Here is a 14,144-nt window from a genome sequence, read left to right as displayed (position 1 = left end):
TGTTGACAGAGTTTTGGTTGGTGTATTTCGATAAAAGTCGACTCCAAGGCACACAAATGGAATTGTGAACGGCCCCGCCCAACGATTCAAAATCGGTCGTCTCGATAATTATTCGCACAAATCGGATTATTATCGAACAGATGTTTTCCGATGGCAGAATTAATGGATTATATTTAAAGCAGTGGTTCCCAACCTGTGGTACGCGTACCACTAGTGGTACGCGAAGGTCTTCCAGGTGGTACGCGAGGAGAGTATGTTTTTTTCGACCGAAGGAACTTATTAGTTCAGGTGGCGTTGATTTTGAGTTTTTTGTAGCATCGCCTCCTCCTAGTCGACGCTAGCTTATCACGCTATTCCCCAGTTGTTAATTTTCCCTTCTACGTGGGAGTGCGAGCACGGATTGTCATTCCTGATGACTATAAAGTCGAATAAATGAAACCGACTTGTTGCGCCCATGCGTGAATTTTGATGCGCCGTGAGCAAACGTATGTCACGCATTGCCCAGCTAGAGCAGGGGTGGCCAACCCGTGGCCCGCGGGTCAAATGCGGCCCGCGAGATGATTCCCGAAATTAGTTATAATATCAGATAACAAATTTACTGTGAAATTCCAAGACCAAACAAAAATTTGATTAGTCTGACCCCGAAATTTGTGATGTTGATGACTCAAATACCAGTTCCGACGCATTGACGTAGCCAGGAGCCAGAAACATTTTTCGTAGATCTCCCTAAATGCCATAAATTAGAATATTTCGTTGTAGATTTCTTTGGCTTGATATTTCTCTTAGCACTTAGCGCGATTTATTGTCACTCAATTTCTTGTTTTTTGTAGCCCTTCCTACTTAATTGACTATATTGGCAATTATGAGAGAACATGCCGTCCGACATCCGACTTCGCGTCTGCACTCGCAGAGATGATGATGATGATGATGAAGATGATCGGCAATGAAACTATGGCACAAAATGATAGACGCATGTTCAATGTTCACCGAAATCGTCGGCATTATAATATGTACTAATAATCCTGTGTTTGCCAAGTGAGTCCCGTGGTATATAGAGTTGACCCGCAATATATGCAAGTGACATTAATATTGGCCGAACTCATTCACTAACTTTGAAAATTTTTCGCGCCATGTGCGCTCTTGTTTTCATCATTACCTAATCCGGTTCGCTGCTATCAGGTGGCTAAAAAAGGTCATCAACATTCAAGGGGTCTGACAGTGGTTCACAGATCTCACGTGGTTCATTGGCCGAAAAGTTTGGTCGCTCCTAAGCTAGTGGAAATGCAGCCATCGTATGAAATAAATTGACTTTTGTTGTTCGTTGTTAATTCAATATGTTGTTGTTCTTCTTGTGACCGGTGGTGAAAAACAATTCCATGCATCCAATCAGCCCTGACTGACAATGCCTAGTTTAATAGAATTTGTTAATACACCTCGCATAGGTCAAATACGGGCTTATGACGTCATAAATGGTGGGAACATTTGTGACCGTTTTCGGCGCGCGAAAAACTTGTAGGTGGTACGCGAGCACTGCATCAAACCTCGAAATGGTACGTGGGTGGAAAAAGGTTGGGAACCACTGATTTAAAGCTTAATAATGACACTATAATTTGTGTGATCTTATTGGGTTCAGGTCGTAGCACATAGTTGAAGTATTGAAAGGTCTAAGGATCGGCTGAATCAGACGGTTATGAATGACACTTATCAGATGCTTACATCAAATTGTATCCACTTGCAAGTGTTGCCAAAGTCCTTAATGATGCATCAGAAAAGAGGTGTAAAAGTAAGCACATACTATGCTGGATATGATATGTCAATGATATGTCAAAGTCCTTAATAATCGCACAGAAAAGGGGTGTAAAGGTAAGCATGGACAATGCTGCACAGTACATAGTATATCCAGCATAGTTTGAATATCATATCAAGCATAGTCTGTGCTTACATTTACAGCTCGTTTCATTAGGGACTTTGAAAACACTTACAAGTGAATTCAATTTGCTGTAAACGTCTGATAAGTGACAAGCCTAACCGGCTTATTCAGCCGACCCCTACAGTATTCAAAACGTCCACTATGTACTACAACCTGTGCCCAATAAGATCACACAAATTATAGTGTCATTGTTAAGCTTTAAATTTGTATTCAATAATGATATATCCTTTCTGAACCTAGGGCTCCGTCGCCACTTGCATACGCGCCTCTATGCTTTCCCTCGTTGAAAACAAGGCATATAGGCTATGGTGTTTTTTTCACAATAAAGCGGCCATGCCACAAACGTTTTTGTGAAGCAGCTGTTGTTTGTTCATCATGTATTTCGTACCTCCACATACCCTCAGCTGATCTACACACAATGTGCTTTCAGAATCGCCGCCGGTAGCAGACTCCTTGATCACCTGATCAGCAAGCTGCTGCTGCCGTGGTCATTGAAGCATAGCCGATTAGCTAATCGAGAGCCGTGATTTTCGTGATTACTAGTCTTCTCGCCGTTCCATGGTCGGTGGCACGCCCATTCTTCGGTTGCTACTTTCAAGCGCTATGCACGAAATCTTAACAGCCTTCCTGGGAGCTTCTTTTAGGCCCGGTGTCGTTTTTTATCAATAATCTATAGAATAAGACATTACAACGGAGGATTTATAAGATTTTCCAAATTTTGAACAACCCTAGAGGACACTTTTTAAATAATTTTAAACATAACATACTGGAGGGAAATCCTGAATAAATGGTAAATTTTTCCCACTTCGAGGTCGGAGGTCGTTAAGCCAGGTAGTCCACCTCTCACTGAACACGAGCGTCCTGCAACAGCAACGACATGGCCTGCTTACAGTCACACTATAATTCAGGACTGTCAAAGCCCGTATTCACGGAATCTTCTCAAGCTTAAACTCATCAATTCTTGCTAGACAGAGTACAGGTCGAGTTCAACTCCATTCAAGCGACGGTCTCGTATTATGGTATTCAGTGAAGGGTTATTTTGACCTCTTCCCACTTTTTGGAGTCATTCGGCAATAGGTGGTTGCTCGGTGCAGAGGCTGTTGTGAATTTGTAGCGATCTGCATTGCATTCTGCGGGTGTTGATGCAATGTTATTAGTTGCCAAGTTTCGCCCTCGTGTACAACAAGTATAAGATGGGACCATTGATCTAGGCCAGTGGTTCCCAACCTTTTTCGACTCATCGCCCCCTTATCAAGCTAGTCACAAATTCTCGCCCCGCAATTTTCACGGATTCAGAAAAGAGGACATATGTATGCGGGAAATTTATTCAATTAACTGTGATCGCTGTGAATTGACCAACAGATGTCATTTATCCGAGTAGGTGCTAAGAAAACCGATTGCCGCGTCTACTTTACGTTGGGTTGACCTTGTTTTAGTGAACTTCCGCGTCACATGCAGAATATGCAGTCTTCAAGTGCATTTTTGGCCGTGGTAATTAAATAGGGGATATGTGGTACCGATGAGATACTGGGACCGAAAATACTTGAGAAATTATCTATGATAATTCCATGATTACACACAGTGAATTTGTCTACTATTACATGCTGGCAGAATCGTCCCTCACACGCTGAAAACTTCAGCCTGCATGAGTTAAGGGGTCTCTGACAGATGTTGTCCGTTTTGGGAGTGTGTAATACATGTCGATCGACGCATTCACTTTTCTTTGTAACATTCAACACGAACAAACCTTCAATAACTTTTAATATGAAGTGCAGGGCTTGTACCAAGCTATATAACGGCACATATGGTTTATTCAATACCATCCTTGTGTGCATTTTTTTTTCAATTCAAATACATAATTTATACAGTTGATGCCAATGATACCGTAGGTAAATCAAGCAAAATATTTAGACTAACTAGTCATGCAACAACAGAAACACGCCTACACACATCGACGTTGTTTTTAATGATTACCTGTGATGTTTTGTCGTTATAATGAGCTATTTGGAAGTCAGAATCTCGATTTACGGACAATGTGTATGTATCCTAAAATTTGTAAGTTTGTGCTTAAATCGAAACGTTATTTCATGGCAACATTTATCGTATTAATTATTCTATTTACTTGACGGTCGTGACCAAACATTATTTTTGGCTTGCTGTAGCTTAGATTATTTTACGCAGCAGGAAAAGCTGGAACATTTAAATTTTTGAGCGTATGTCTCATAGGTTTCCGGGTCGTGTTCCGTCCGACCCACCGGGTGAGCACCGATGATACGTTTGAGCAACAAATTTTGAACGTTAATGAATATTTTTTCAATTGGTGGATATTCATTTAAATGAATAAATATCCGGTAGGTAGAGCGTGTATCAAAGTGTTGAGCCAGCAAAAGATCTGCTCTTATCCGCTGAAGATTTTGGGGCCAGAGATCATTTTGCAATTATTTATTCATCGGTACCACATCACCCCCAAATCTCACAGGACGTTCTTACATTTTTGCCGCCCATCGTCCCCCAGTGTGGTGTTTTCTCCCCCTTGTTTCTCAAAATCGCCCCCTGGGGGGCGATATCACCCACGTTGGGAACCACTGATCCAGGCGCAATGGAATCAATAAGATGTCCATGTATTGGTGATTTTTTGAGTTCGCATACACTCTTTTAGTTACGAGAGCAATGGCTGCTATCATCGCTTTTACGAATACATAAATACTATCAACAAATTAGAGCCACATATTTCAATTTGAATGTGTACACTGTACAAGTGTACATGCTCGACGACCGCTTCATGCAGTGCAAGGTTTTGTAGCGTGTGGGTACTTCGTATATTATAAAGTGATGTTACAGGAACACAGGCACAGGAAATAAAATTTAAATATCAGTATCAGTATCAGTTTATTAATATTTTCATCTTTTCAAAACACCACAAAACTGCGATACAATGAAAATATAGGAAGGTGTCGATATCAACGAGGGATCAAGCTCTGGTGATAATGATAGTGATAACAAAAGTGTTCCATAGTTTAAAAAATTCTTGACATAAGAGAGCGGCTCAATAAGTAATTGAAGATAATAAGAAAGATGACAATGTTCATTATGGTGGGGTGAGCCAGATGAGCTCACAATGGCCATAATCGAATGAATCCTTCGGATTTGGCGTGGATATTGTTTATCGTATTATTGTTGAAGAACAGAGGGCGGTGTAGGCTAAACACACGATACCATGCCCTTGCACTGATGAGTGCGACCTGACATTTACCCACGGGCTGCTCATCGAACATGTCGACGCATATAAATTCTCGCTGATCTTGCTGATACGACGCAGTATAACTGATAGTACAGCGAGGATCAGGTCACCAGGCTAGCTGATAGTAGTACCAATTAAAGAATCGACATATAGTGGAATAAGTTTATCAGAATGTTACGAACTAAATGTACCTCCGTAATGTAAGAACAGGCATGCCACTCCTGGGTTTTCCACCCAGATCTGTTTTTTTTTTCGAGCATCACCTGGGTTTCTGTGGGTTTTTTTGTCCTTGAAATCTGTTTTTTTTTTTCAACATCATGTTCGTCAGGTTACTTTTAGGCTCGAAAATAATTATTAGATTCTAGTAAGATCATAATGTCGTAAAATGCACGTACTTCAGTTTGCCGTTGCAGGGAAATTTATAACTCTAGATTTGTAGACATCCCTGCGCCATTGTCGATGGATTTCGTTGTTATTATAACGAGTCTTGAGACAATGTTTCACTAGTAAAATAAGAGACCTCGGCGTGATACGATGGAGCTTCGTTGAATCTTAACTTTCAAGTCGCAGAAAGTCATGTTCATAGGGAAACTCATTGGAACCGTTGTCTCACGATTTGAAACGATTTAATAATTGAATGCCAGTATCACTCCAATCAATTTGTTGTGTATCAATAAGTAACATGTAACTGTATATGATGCACAACGATATATCAACTTTCAACAGGGACGCTCAGAGTCGGACACCCCCAGCAATTAAGGTAGTCATAGCGGTTGTTTATCAGCACATTCGAAAATGACCCCGAATTTCATGATTAAGTATGCCTGTCACGTTATCCCAGGATTCATCATTGGAAAGCTACTTTCTACTGGCCAGGTCACTGCTGAAAACACTCTCAGAGAAGGGAAAGGCATTGTTGCCAACATTCGCGGCGTGGAGATATACTACACTATTGAGTGTTGACAACGCGCACCAATTGTTTCATAGCGATGCATTGAGAGGAAAACCACGTTTTTGTGGAATTTGCAGTGTTAATCGAGCAAAATTTTGAGTATAAACTGTTGTAGTTTCAATATCAAGGGCTAAAACGTAATTCTATAACTGTAGAAATGTAATAATGACGGTCAGTTTCCAGTTTCACAGCTATCTCATTGCAATTTGAGTGAGATCTGGGATCTGGGTTTTTCTGGGTTTATCTAGCGCCTACATCTGGGTTTTTCCGAAATATCCCAGTGGCATCCCGGTGTAAGAAATCAGGTTCGTCCATAATACCTTTCATACGATAAAAATATATAACATTTCCGAAGGCGTGATGCGATTACATGTACATGTCAGTACTGTGACCAAATGTTATTGTGTTTTAAAATACTATACTGTTTGATATGGAATGCAATGCAAACAAAAGACTCTTTGCACAAAAATAAAGTTTTGTCTTACAAAACCGATATAACATGTCGAAATTCGTCTCTAAATATTTCCGAGTACCATGTAGCGCAGTGGTTCTCAAACTTTTTTAGACACGCCCCCCATTATGATAGTGAAAAACGTCGCGCGCCCCCCTTATCGCCATATCACAAAATGCAACCAGAATGCTAAGAATCCCAACGGATAGTTTGATGGCAGGGAAGGTGCATAAAATTCACTTTCATTTTAAACACGACGCCATTAGCAGCGTCGCAACAGTAAATTGACGGAAGTGAATTGCGCGCTGTCAAAGTCGTTTCAAATAATAACCGCGTTGCATCACTTTCATCACTTATTGTTTCACGATCGTGTCGCAACACAGAACGAACTCGTCAAAGCACTTCTGCAACATTCGGAGAAAAACATTTGATTTGGTGTGCCAGTTCGACGTCCTTTCGTGTTTATCGCAGCGATATGACGACTGAATCATACACAGCGACAATTATTCGCAATCAGCGATTTAGAGGGCAGGATATATGTGTGTGCCTGGTGCATGTGGTATACAAAAAGCAAAATAAGCCTATAGTGGAAGAGAGAATTATTTAGCAGGGTGGACATCGCAAAATTAAACGGACTGGATGCCGTGAGAATGATATATTTGTGATGTCACAAGGTGATAATTACGTCTTCTGATGTAGGACATTGTTCATCGGGTGCGTCCCTAGGTGTCTGCGAGTCTAAGTTCAGAGGTGGCCATATTACAATATGTCACTGTTACGGCCAAAGACGATGCAAAAAGCGTTGGTATTACCACCTCATAAGGCTGTAACTGATCCCACTCACTAAGCATATATGTAATTATATATGAGTGCTGCTATTGGTGGTACCGAGTGAAAGGTGATATTGTATCCGACTTTGCAGATCGCCTGTCACTCCGCATCATTGTGAAAAACTGGAAAATACCACCAGTTCGTGCACAGTGCGTGAATTATAATGGATATAATAGATATAATGGTGCCGAGGGGATACGAGTTGCGCAATTGATTGAACACCAGCGTCACGACACCAATGGCAGTAGTTTCTGATCTATTTGGGCTCATCATAACAGTGACTTCCTCGCTTGAATGAGCCATAGATGACTTGTGCCGAGCTTGAAGCTGGCAGACGCATGAAAGTGAACGAGATTGCAAGATGGCAGCGACTGTGAAAGCAGTCGTCCAATAACGCTGCCAACCCAAAAACCCACATTGGGGCATAACAAAGTTACAGCCTGAGCGGGTCATTACAATGCCATCCTTGGCGAAGAATTACACTATTTTGTAACACCTTACTAACAGCATGGATGATCGATAGTTAATTCGAGTTTTTTCGAATGTTGCACGTTGGTCAAAGTATAGTTTAATTAGAAACTTTGAATAAAGCGCAGATATTGAATCAGATGTCCTGGTTGATATTAGCTTTTGAATTGTCAAACACCATCCAAATATAAAATGTATGCATAGCCATGACGAAATATTTTCATAACGATTAGAAAACAAACAACGCTCGAGAAATCCTGTTGTCTTATACTTCAGAGGAAGGCAAGTTTATGCTATTCGCGAGAAGTCAATAAAGAGTAAAATTGTAAATAGTATGTATAGTAACAGAACCTGATACCTTCCGATATGCATGACACCGTGCGTGTGGACTGGGTGTATAACTACGCGATCAATATAGAATATATTCGATTTTACCCATTTCGTTTCTGATACAATTGGAAACATGACATTTCGAATTTGGTAATATGCATATTCGTGTTCAAAAATGTTTCTTCATAAACATGTGTAGACCCAGTGGTGTTTAGTGCTATTGAGAAACTGAGGCTACTGTTAACAAAAGTTTATCACATGGCTTCGTGCTGCTGTTCCGCACATTTATTAAAATGTCCTCAGCAGTTTTCAGCCAGCGTTAATGCGTGAAAGGGCCACATACAATTTAGTTTCGTTGTTTAACTTACTCTGCGAAATTAGTGAGTAGACAGGGCAACTTTTGATTAGTCCCGGTTATGACATAACATTGGTCTGAAATTACTGCCCCGAGCATTAAAACAGTAATTGCTGGTCAACGTCAATTTTGACAGTGTTTCAGCCGCGATAAGTCTTGAAACTTGCTACTATGTGTTGCACTGTGTGTATCTAACAGTGCACAGTGGTAGGCTGTAGCTTAAGTATTCAGATCGTAATTTCGTTTCCGATATTGGGTAGGTACCGATATGGATTTTATCGTTGTTTGTCTGTATCAGTGAGTCCCAACCGCGGCTGTTTTCGGCCCCTGAAAACCTCACAAAACGCATAATATACAGAAATGGATAGTGGTAGTTTTTTGTATTAATAATCCGTGTCGTTATAGCGGATAATAGTTATGTATTTGCCGCCCAAGACCGTTGGTGAAAAGCGTACTAATAGCGGCTAACGCATGGAAGAATACCTGTCATATAACGGGCGATAGCTTGAGCTCTACTGGCGAGTTACATAGACCATCGCGAATTGTTTCTTTAAAGAGCGCATGCCCATAAAATTTTACTGACATCAAAATAATGGCCAACAATCGCAATAAGTCCAATATTCATTCGCGTAGACCCCTCTCAAACTTGTGCAATATTTGCGTATGTATATATGAAGGAAGAGCCACCACATACCACCACACATCTTGCTTCTAATATGCATTCGCAGCTGGTTTCGAGGAATATCACTTGCCACTCTGCGTCCATCAATGTTAAAATTACGGACGCCACGTCTGCAAAACTGCTGCATTATGCCAGTTTATTCCGGAAACAGCCGAGAGTTCAATGACTCGATATGAAGTTGGTATTATATAGTCATATACCTTAAAACGAATGTCGCAGAAGAAGACATGCTTCGCTGTGTATTCCGGTCCGTGGACATATGAGCATGCGACATTACAGCATGCGAGACTTCGGCATGCGACAATTTGGCATGCGGCACTTGAGCATGTGGGTTAAATTACGGGTTAGGGGTAGGTTAGGGTTGGATTTATGGTTGGGTTAGGGTTAGGGTTTAGGTTAGGTTAGGCTAGGTTAGGTTAGGTTAGGCTAGGCTATGGGTTAGGGTAAGTTTTTGGGTTATACAGTCTCATGCTGAAGTGACGCATGCTGATGTGTTCCATGCTGAACTGTCGTTTTCCATTGTGTCGCATGCTCATATGTCGGGCAACCGTGTATTCCATGTCTCGAAGTCTCGTGTTGCGTGCAGTCGGTCAGCATCAAACGTGTGAACGTAACTCATTTAGAAGTTGTTGTTGTTGAATATGATTTGATTGGTGATTTTAACTCAGTGGTTTTGTTCGCCATTCACTATAATTGCTCGATGAGCAATGTTCAATCATTAGATGACTATACATCAGTGTTGGGATGACTCGAGTCATGACTTGACTCGAGTCAGACTCGAGTCTCCTTTTTTGTATGACTTGACTTGACTCGAGTCACTTTGCTAAAATGACTTGACTTGACTTGACTCGGCGTATCAGAAATGTGGATTGACTCGTGAATCGGAGCAAAATTCACGAGTCAATTTCAAGTCATCAAGTAATCGGTGGCGATCACTGTATCTTGCATGTTCGGATGATTCGTCAAACGCTGGCGTAACCCGTGAGAGCGACCAATCATTCAATGATCGTGCGTTTTACTGAGCCTACATTATTCTCTCACAAATATATTGACCACAAACGATGCGATCGAAGCTTACAGCTTACATTGTCGTAAATTAGTAGTAGTTTGATACCAAAATATCTCTTTCTGTTCTCTGTTCTTACCTTAACCGAACCTTTTGTTTCATTTTGAAATTGAAATCGAATATAGTTTATATACTCCTCAACCATTGGCGTAGAATCGAATTGTATCATATCAATATGTATGAATGGGTAATGTATTGCATCTTATCAATTCGTTTCTTTATTCTTTATTTTGGCTGGTAACTATAAACTGAGGCTATGCAATTACTTACGCAGTTTAACAGTTCTACGTAGAAGTAAGCGATACAGCCCCTTATTGCATGTATATTTAACTCTATATTCGTTCGTCGGTTCAGAATTAATGACCAATCAATCTGTAATTTAGACAGCTGGCGAAATGTAATGACGTAACCATGCTTCATACTTCGAAAAGGCAACTTGACTTGAATTTTGACTTGACTCGTGACTTGACTTGACTTGACTCGACTTGACTCGAGTCACCTCCAAAAATCGAGTGACTTGACTTGACTCGAGTCACCTTCGAAAATCGATTGACTTGACTTGACTCGAGTTAAAATGGGCAATGACTCGAAATGACTCGTGACTCGAAGTTAGTGACTTGATCCCAACACTGCTATACATTCGTTGCCAGAGTGAAAACTATGATATTCTTGAAGAGGCAAGGGTCTGTTAATAAGATTTACAATTTCATGAGTACTTTGAGGTGAGAGCATTTCTTAATCATCGCTTTCCTTTGATAAATGTACTTTCGACAATCCATTAGTGTTGGATGTGGGGTTAGGGTTGCATTTAAAACAAAAATCAATTTGAAACAAACATGTTTAAAAGAAGGCCATTGTTTAAAACATGTTTTTTCAATCCATGACGTCACGAATATTCAATTGTGACGTCATAGTGGATTGACATCGACAATTAAAAATATACGGTATTTATAGCTCCTTTGACGAAATATCTGTACTATTGCGGTTGAACCGACTATTTAGAGCAGAGGTCTCAAACTCAAATGTGCTCGCGGGCCAATTTCTTGGTTTTGATGACGCCGCGGGCCGCACCACCAATAATAGGGATATTCAACGCAGAATTCCCAAGTAGGCCTTATTTGACTGGAGCTTGAAACCAGGCATTCCAGAAACATCATGAATATGTAATTTACTGTACTATTCACGCTTGACTCGGAAAAAATCATATTTTCTAATATTTGAATAAAATTGATTTTATGCCGGGCATCATTTGTTCAAATAATGAGTTATAGACATCATGCGAGACGATGCATCATGGCCAATGTTCCCTCTAAGCTGCGCACGTGCGCAAATGCGCGGAGCTGACAAGTTCTCTGCGCACAGAAAATCTAAGTTGCGCACAACAAATCCGAAGTGATGACCTTTTTTAGTCGTTACGCACTGTTGTCCAAGGGTCTGCGCAGTGAGTTGGTGAGTCTGGGCAGATGCGTCAAAAATTAGAGGGAGCATTGATCATGACATCGTCAAACTGTCGGGTTGTAATATTGCAGTAATATTGCAGCTATAGTGGAGCTTTGACGTGCCACAATTTTATGTGGAATATTTTAAAATCTACTGAAGATTGATCTGATATCAGAGCATTCGAGAGGTGTAGCCTAATCCGGGTTATGATATAGTCGTGATAATTAGACTATTGTTACTATGTCATTGCCAAAGTCAAATTAAATCATCGTCAGATTTTGCCTTCGATTATTATAGGAACATATCAATACCAACTTGAATATAATCATTATTGAGCCATAGTACACTGTAAAAAATAAAAACCTCGATTTACCGCGAAATATTTGGAAGCACGGTAGCCAGACATTTCGTGGTAATCTAACATTACCGTTAGTCATTGTAAATTTAACTTACACTCGTCCTGTAATCTCACTTTACACGCCAGACTGTAATGTTACAGTCACCTCCGGTATACCTAATCTACATGTTCTCCTGTACATTTGCGATCGAGACTGTCATTTTACCGCCTACCTACCTACATGCTGTCCCTGTAAATCAGGATTACATACTAGCTTGTAAATTCACGTACATCCATACCTATCGCAAAGCAACCCGATGCAAAAATATCGCAACATTTTCTTCACATCCCCAAAACGACATTGGAACAAACTGTATATTCATTCATGATATCACGATGAAGTGGTTATCGATGGAAAAATATTGCTGCTGGAGGTCTAATTCTTCTTTAGGAGACATGCAGTAACACGAGTGGTCTCAAGAAAACGTGAATTAATTCCACCACCGGCCAAACTTCCAATTGTTTCTTTTTCTCGTTCTCATTCCTTCTGTGTAAGTAGTATCTTGCAGTTCCACTAAAAAGAATTCATGCGTAAGTCGCTATATAAAGCAAAGTTCCTAACCTGGACAGTGGACATGACATTATAAAGACTAAGACAAATAGGCTAACAAAAATATAACATGTTTTGAAGTACCGGTACTGGCACATTGTGTGATAACGGCTCCGCCTTTTACATGACATAGCAGAGATTCATGACTTTATCTCTGTATTGAAGCAAAAGGTTCCTAATTTAAGGTGGCATGTGTGGCAAACAAATCCAGCAGTGGATGAAAACATATCTATGCTATGGCCCGAAAATGACATTACCAAGCCAACAGTTTCAACTCCTCCGCAGCGGAGTATGTGGTCACTATATAAGTCGACAAATATCCCAAAATAGAACAGAGAATGCGGCGAATGAAATATATCAATCATGAAATCTAAGTCATCGAGGGCTGGTGTGCAGAGTCAGATATTCACGGTAACAAATACTATGGAGTACTCTATTACCTTTTAAGATGCGTATTCCATTCAGCATTCCTAGGAATTTTCAACGATCGTGTCCACTTTCTTCAAGCACAACAAGCTTCGCTCCACCCTTTGCTCAAATCTCACTAATGGCCACTGGCCAGACGACACTCGAACGATTTCGAAATAAATGGTATTCATCCGCTGACACATGACACCAATAATATTTACTGGCCACGTTATAATGTTTGATCTGGGTCGTTTTTTTCCATACAGAAACATTTATCATTGCATATAGTCCCTTTTTTCATCTAATTTCGTATAAATTGATATATATTCCATGTGTTGTTCACTACTTACTGTACTTACCTAACTAGACGCTACCTATGATGTCACAGTTGTGCGTTGGTTGTTTACTACGAATCTCAGAAAAAGCAGTCACCTAATGTAACCTAGGTCGCCATGTCCGCCATTAACAAATGGTCAGCTGAGCATGCGGTACTGATATATCTAGTTTCCCCGAGCAATATTATACATCCTGAACTAATTTTCTAACTTATCAGCCTTATCCGTGACAACGAATGTAACCAGCGAGACTATGGCCGTACACGTACAGCCATTGCCTTATAATATAATATGGCTACGGTGTACCACATTAGCTACGATTGTCAGTTATTTCTTGTACCATACTAAGCTTAAATTGATACTAGGGCCAACAATTTCGGTATGACAGACCCCAGTCTCGCAAACGAGGTTCAATCAGGTCAAATCACCTCTAGAATGATATATCAGTAACATTCAGTTCTACGTATACATTGGCTGCAGAGATTTTGAGGCTAATCAATTTTGCCAATAGCCCGGTAAACTGCAGTAACGAGTAACTGTCAGTAATTTTGCGAAGAAATTCTGGTAACTTACTTTACAGCTATATTAAGGTAATATTACATATCAAAATGTAAAATGACAAGCTACGCACAGTAATTGGCTGCGACCGGTAATTCGTGGTAAAATTTACAGAGATTTCCCAGTAAATCTACCAGATTTTTTACAGTG

General features: G+C 40.4%; 1 long non-coding RNA gene across 1 annotated transcript; it reads right to left on the bottom strand.

The window, feature by feature from the left end:
• Positions 1-12,409: 12,409 nt before the first annotated feature.
• On the bottom strand, positions 12,410-13,475 carry LOC145453268 (uncharacterized). The gene is made up of 2 exons (XR_013919682.1): positions 13,134-13,475; positions 12,410-12,657 (listed from the first exon to the last, which is right to left on the bottom strand). It is a non-coding gene; the product is annotated as an uncharacterized LOC145453268 (long non-coding RNA).
• Positions 13,476-14,144: the final 669 nt, after the last annotated feature.

This window comes from Botryllus schlosseri, chromosome 13 (assembly GCF_051294905.1).
Source record: "Botryllus schlosseri isolate E-star chromosome 13, Bs_hap1, whole genome shotgun sequence".
Lineage (NCBI taxonomy): Eukaryota > Metazoa > Chordata > Ascidiacea > Stolidobranchia > Styelidae > Botryllus > Botryllus schlosseri.
Note: the sequence above shows the minus strand (reverse complement) of the source record. Positions and strands in the feature narration are given on the sequence as shown.